Raw genomic sequence first — 6,919 nt, forward strand, 5'->3', positions numbered from 1 at the left:
ACTCTGCAGAGTTTGCACACTTTCACCACAACTATCCGGATACCTATCGTGTGGGCATCATCCCCGCATAACGACATATGCCACGACGGATACCCGGACATAACCTTTCGCCCATTCGACTTAACACGAGGTCCTACCCTATGGAGTATGTACCTCCCCGGCACCGTGGCAGCTCACCTCCTCTAGAGCGTGGCTCCACCGCCAAGCCAGGAGACCCATAGTGTCTTCCGGACGGGTCAGCCCCGAAGGCCTCCCGTTATACTATTGTCCCAACCATGACAACCTGCACTCGGGGTAACCGTACCCTTGTATAGTTGTGCGGTGCCTCATGCTAAGAAGAACAAACGTCAAGTTAAGCCCCGTGCCCACGTTGGAGTAGCTATGGTTGCGCTGTTTAGTTGTTCCGGCGAATACAAAGAACCATGTGTCGTTTTTCTCAAAAACCCAAGTCACACACACCTTCCTCTTTCCAACCATCTTTGTCAAGATCCTTTCCTTTCATAAACCATACGCTTGGGTAAGATTGCCTCACCCAAGGTTTTCATAAACATTTACAACAAGGTAAACCTTGAAGGGTTCCCAATCTAAAGTTTCATGAGTTGAACTAATACAACACTATGGCCGAGATGAGGATCATCACGCCATTGAGGGTATGAAAAAGAGGTATTGGAGTGGATCATACTTGCTTGAGCTAAGCATGTATTATGACAACACAATAGGAAATATACTTTCAGATTTGTGGTGCTATCTAACCCAATCAATAGATAGATAGGGATGAGAATTGACCAACACCAACACCATTAAGGGAAAACAGGCATACTCATCACAATTTGAGAATACACCAAAAACATGGTATTGATACATCTACACTAGAAGGGGTGTAGTATGAATCTTGTCCCGAGGTGGAACATATTCAAGCTAAATATAGAAAGCAAGTTGGATAGCAATGGCCATGATACCATACACCCAACCAATTACCAAGACCTTGACAAGATAAAACTACTAGAGGTACCATGCTTGCATCCAAGCATAGATGACAACAATATGGAGATCATCACACATAGAACCAAGATGCTATTGATAGCACAAGATGACATCCAAAGAGACATCATATCAGAGATCAAAAGATGGCTTGACTTGGCTTATTTGTCCCTGGACTTCTTCAACTTCATCAATATAAGAATCCCGTCAATATAAATAAAATCCTTGTCCGAACCACTTCTTCTTCTTCTCCGGAATCGTTCGCATCTATCGTCGGAAAATATAAAAGGAACATAATCAATCACATTGCACCAATCATAACAAGCATGCAACATTCAACAATCAACAAGCAATAGCTAACCACCTTACTACGGGCTAACATACAAAGAACTTATAGATACTACAAAGCAACTAAAAGAGAACCCATTTTATTTACCTAGTAAAGGTATGAGAGTATCATAACTTAGCAATTGCCTCTCTCGGTATCACCATGGCACAACTAAGTATCCCCTGGCAGATAACATCATAAAGAGGAAAAGTGCATTAGTTGGGCATTACAAACATTCATATTATTTTTTTGAAACATTTTTGGAAAAACGGGAAATCATTCTCTCTATTTTGTAAAGCTTACACAACACTACACAAGAATAGGAAGCAAATGATATGCCCTACCATTTGAAGACTTAAGCAAAACAAAAGAGCTGATGTTAACTTGCAGAGGTTTTGTTTTGCAAGCATAAGACAAAGGTTGCCCATTTCTACTAAAAAGAATTGGTCAAGGGTTTTAAATAAACCGAAAAGTTTTGCTTCAACAAAGCATGTCACACATATACATTACTAACAGCAACAGAAATGTATGAACAGAGACTAATAATATTTTTCCTAGATGGCCAGTACTAATACAAGACTAACCCAATTGGAATCACCCAAAAATATGAATCCTACAAATTTAGGAATTTCTTTGAATCTGACTGTACAGAAAACAAGATCTGTAAGCCATAAATCGTAGAAAAATCGTAAAAATATGAGACCACTGGCATTTGAAAGATAATTAAACAGAGATGCATACACAATTTGATTTGGGTTCAAATTGTTTCTGAAACTCTCACAAATGGATTGACAAAGTTACTGCATGTTTGTACCATTTGCTTTCTCTCTGGAGTTACAGAACAGATAAAGGTGTCAAACTTGTTTGAGAAGATTAAGAAAACATTCAGTAATCTTACAGAATTGGAATCACTCAATTAGGTTCAAAAATGGATTTTTGGTGATTTAAAAGCTAACAGCCATGTCTGCAGAACACACATAACAAGTTTAATTCACCCAAAATCTTACATAACTCATAAAAATATGAGGTCAGCTGCATCTGAAAGGCATTGAAAAGCTGGTTCTTACCCAATTGGTTTCATTCAAAAATTCATTCCCAAGCTCCTGGTTTAATTCGACAAAGTCAGATCTGATCAGATCTTGATCTGTGAACCATTTCAGTTTCAAGAGGTCAATCGAAGTGAAACCACCGCCAAAATGAAGGTATTGAAGAGGGCTTTCACCTACTGTTGAGTTTGTTCAAAAAGGTTTTGTAAATCGGAACAAATCTAACAAACAGTGAATCTGCATGTCTACAGAACTTTATTTACCACGGACAATCCGTAACGAATTTGAGGATGAGACCAACGCCAAGTTGTAGATCTTTTCCGTATCTATCTGCGGAACTTTGAATCACTCGATTTGGATCAGCGCACGAGATTTGGTGGATTTTACAACTTCGTACCAGAATCTGAAACAGCAAGATTACAGAAATTACTGCAGGGATTTGGACGAACTTTGCTCAAGAACTTCAGATCTCAGGATTGCTCATGCTTCTCCATGCTTGGACCAACATGCACCTGCATCAAGATCCAATCTTAGCAATGGAGGAAGAAGAAGAGGAGATTAAACCATCTAAGGTTGGGGAGAAGATGGAGAGGGAGGCTCTCATGGTGAGGGAAAGCTTGAGGGAGGAGGGAGTTGCATCTTGGAGAGGTTTCCATGGCCATGGCCGGCCATGCAAGCAAGGAGGGGCAGCAGCTCGTGGGAGAAGGAGGGGAGGGAGTGGGTGTGAGTGGAGAGAGCAAAAATGAGAGCAAAGGGGGAGGTGGCCGGCCAAGGAGGGGTTTTTATAGAGGGAGGGAGTGATGGCAGCCCCTTATTTGATTGGCCAAAGTGGGTGGCTGCCCATTTATTTGTTGGGGTAGTTGGGAGGCAAGGCTTGCAAGAGAAGGAAATGAGGAGGAGGGGCTGGACGAATTTCAAGTCATGGCCGGCTCCTTTCTTGTCATGAGCAAGTGAGAAATGTGAGAGAGATGCACAACATCCATGTGAATAGATATGTGCATGATGTTGAGGAGAAAATGTCAAAGAGTGACTTTGATGATGATAAAAGATAGGGGTAGATACATATAGATAAAAAGGAGTATGAAGGTGACATAAATCTTCAATTCATGAGGTCAAGGTAGTGATGGAAAATAATAGAGGATCGAGATGGGTATGATGAAATATATCTTGTTCTTCAAATAATAGGTCAATTGGGAGGGATTTGAATTACTCCCTGAGTCTAGGGTTTAGTTGAAGGGAGTCCAATAGAAAGTATCAAGAGATCATCTACTTGATCAAGAGTTGGAGGATGAAGGAACATTATGGGGTAGATCAGAGATGTACACAAGATGTGCAAGAGTTGTCATTTGAAATAGAACTTGTTTGAAAAGTATTTGAAACACCTCAATTGTCTAGGGACAATTGGGAATGAACTCAAGTGGAATGGAATTTGAAAATGTTGAGATAACTAATTGGAACATAGGAGTTTAAAATGTTCTACTTACTTCCTCAAGTAAAGTAGAGTTTTCTCAAATGTAAAATAAGCAAGAGGAAAAACAAGAAATGGTATAGGTATCATAAACAAGCCTTTTGCTGAAAAGAAAGTAAGATAGAAAATAATGTTTTAGAAATCAGTACTTGGCAGAAATGAGATGAAAAACAAAACCCATTTTAGTTCCTTGTTTTCTTTGAAGAAATATTTTGAGAAGCTTTAATAAAACTAGAAGTGGTTTTGTGGTCAAAACCAGAGAAGGAAACAGTAGGGTTTTGAGAAGGAGAACTAATTTAGGGAGAAGTGTTCTCAAGGGTAGATGATGGCTACAAAATGTATCCATCATTCCCACTCTTGGTTTTGTGAAGATAAAACTTGAATAAAAACAAGAGGTAAAAGTGAAGGAAGTGATCTAGATTTGAATCATTGGATAGGGTATAAGATCAAGTTGAATATATGTGATGCAAGGGTAGAATGAGACATGCAGGATGTGGAAATTGTAGAGGGAGATGCACAGATGAGATCCATGCATTGAGATCACCAAGTTGTGAATTAAGGATGATTGAGCTATCTTGTACCACAAAGAGAAAAAATCAAGATGGCACACCCATGTTGTCATCAGGAGAGAGGTTTGATGTAGTAAGAAGGAAAACAGTTCTTCCTAAGCCACACATGTGTTTTATTTTGGTGAGTTGTTTGTTTGACCACTAGAGGTGTTGTTCTTTGGGTTAGCTCAAGACAAAACTCAACAAGCAAAACAAGACAATACGTCTACCAACAGGTCAAAGCAATTCATCATAACAAACAGATCAAGGCAACTCATCCAATTAGTTTATAGAAAAAGTTTTTGTTCCCCCTAATTTTTGCACTAAGGACAATAAATCAAGGTTTCAAAATTGGGGTGTGACATTCGCGATCGATGATCAACCACCCTAAAGATCAATACTCATCCTAGGACAAACAAGTCAAGTACAGGGTTATCGAAGACCCACTTCGGTTTGTCAGGGACAAAGGCAAGCCCTAGCCTGGTTCATTTATGATTTCGAAATGCTTTTACTCTGGTTCCTACATATCGCATACGATTCAACTATCTTTTATCAATAGGTAGAGTTATCCTATCTATTGCATGTTTCACCCTTGTAGCCTCAAATACCTGATCCACTGCTCCTAGCATAACTAGGTTTGGCATGTGTGCATCGCTAGAGCCTTTATCTCTTTATGCTTAGCCATGCTTAGTTTGTTACGCTGCTACTCCAGTCTTCGGACTGGCGCCATACAATGAAATGAAACTAGCATGACAGGTTGACGTGGTAAGTATAGAGATGTTGATAAACATGATTAAAGGCTCAGACGAGAGGCCACATTGGGATGTGGTGGGTTGTTTCGTTTCTGCCGACCCTAGGAACCGAGTTCTCGCCTCTTGAACCAAGACTGAGCGTACAACCACGCGAGGCCCTATTATGGTACCCTCTCGACTCACTAACCTGCCTAGTAGATTCCATGAGTCACATAGTTTGCGTGTTATCTGGACATATGCATCGAAAACGTTTGTGAAAAGGTGCATGGCATACAGGTAGGTAAGCGTGGCCGAGGTGGCTTGGGTTAGAGTCCCTGGTGAAACCCACCTCGCCTCACATTGTTAAGGACCGACTTCGGGACTTGACCCGTTACAGCGGAACAATCCTTAGCGCGTGACTCATGGTCTCGGCGACAGCAAGGTAAAGGTCGTGGTCAGCCACCCTCTGCCGGCTTTCCAAGGAAGAGAGCTTATGATCTGGCATTAAGAGTCGGCTGGTACGTGTGGGTAAAGTTGTGCACCCCTGCAGGGTTATAATCTTTTCGAAAAGCCGTGTCCACGGTTACGGACGACTTGGGAATGGATTCTATGATCATAGAGAACTTTAACCTGATCGTAAAACGTGGCAAACAATGTGTGTTTACGTATACCTTCTCCGGGTGTTGAGGGGGTGATCCGAGGATAGTGGTTCGAGATGATGAAGATTGGTGGATACAATATGATGATCAATAGAGATAGAGATATCGCTCTCTTATCCCCTTTTAAAGGTTCTGAGTAGTCGAGCTTCTCCTCTCTCTTATCTTACAAAGGAAAATTGGCTTTACGCAAAAGAAGCTCCACAGAAAGCCCGCATACCCGCTTTGCTAAAAGGTTGTACTAAGTCTTGCTGAGTCGTTGTACTCAGCCTTGCATGCTTTTGTTTCAGAAGAAGTTGCTCCAACAGATGGTGGTTTCTAGGTCGACATCGACGAGTAGCTTGGGGTTCCCAGGTGGCAGCCTGGAATCTATGGGCTGGGACGTCGCCGTTATGCTCCTGGCCTCTTAGGCCTTTTGCTATCTTGCTATGTCTAATAGCATAACTTCGCTTCCGTTGACTGATGTATGTCAGGTCAGTGACCTCTGCTTGTAATGCTTTGGTTCTTCGCTCAGTTATGAGCTTGTATTACTTTTTGAGTCGTAGAGTCACTATTGTGTTACCGATTCTCTCACTGTAGTCTCTCGAGCTCTAGGTTAGGCTTATGTCAGACGAAGATCTGATATTTGTCTAACCCTGATCCCGGGGGTGCCACAAACGACCAGTAAGTTATTGGCTCATGGGACCCGCATGTCATCCTCTATGTACAATAAAGTTTTTTTCTTGGATTTTTTACCCCCTGATTTTTGGTCACTTGCCTTTTTCTTTCGATCCCCGACCGCCTTTGAAACGATGAGGACGCTGCTGGCGCATAGCTCCCACATGTCAGCCTCTAAGAACAATAAACATTTCTTTTCTTGGATTTATTGTTGACCCCTAATTAATGGCTACTTTGCTTTTTTTTCGATCCCCAGCCGCCTTAGAAACGTTGAGGACGCTGCTGGCTCATGGGTCCCATATGACAGCCTCTATGAAAAGTAAAACATTTACTTTCTTGGATTTATTTTTGACACCTAATTAATGACTACTTGGTTCTTTTATTTTGATCCCGTGACGCCTTTGAAACGTTGAGGGCCCTGCTGGCTCATGGGTCCAACATGTCAGCCTCTATGAACAATAAGAGTTTCTATTGTTGCATTTATTTTTGACCCCTAATTTCTGG

General features: G+C 41.4%; 1 long non-coding RNA gene across 1 annotated transcript; it reads right to left on the reverse strand.

Moving 5' to 3' along the window:
* Positions 1–903: 903 nt before the first annotated feature.
* On the reverse strand, positions 904–3,144 carry LOC127298609 (uncharacterized). The gene is made up of 4 exons (XR_007849949.2): positions 2,619–3,144; positions 2,377–2,531; positions 1,418–1,491; positions 904–1,248 (listed from the first exon to the last, which is right to left on the reverse strand). It is a non-coding gene; the product is annotated as an uncharacterized lncRNA (long non-coding RNA).
* Positions 3,145–6,919: the final 3,775 nt, after the last annotated feature.

This window comes from Lolium perenne, chromosome 5 (assembly GCF_019359855.2).
Source record: "Lolium perenne isolate Kyuss_39 chromosome 5, Kyuss_2.0, whole genome shotgun sequence".
Lineage (NCBI taxonomy): Eukaryota > Viridiplantae > Streptophyta > Magnoliopsida > Poales > Poaceae > Lolium > Lolium perenne.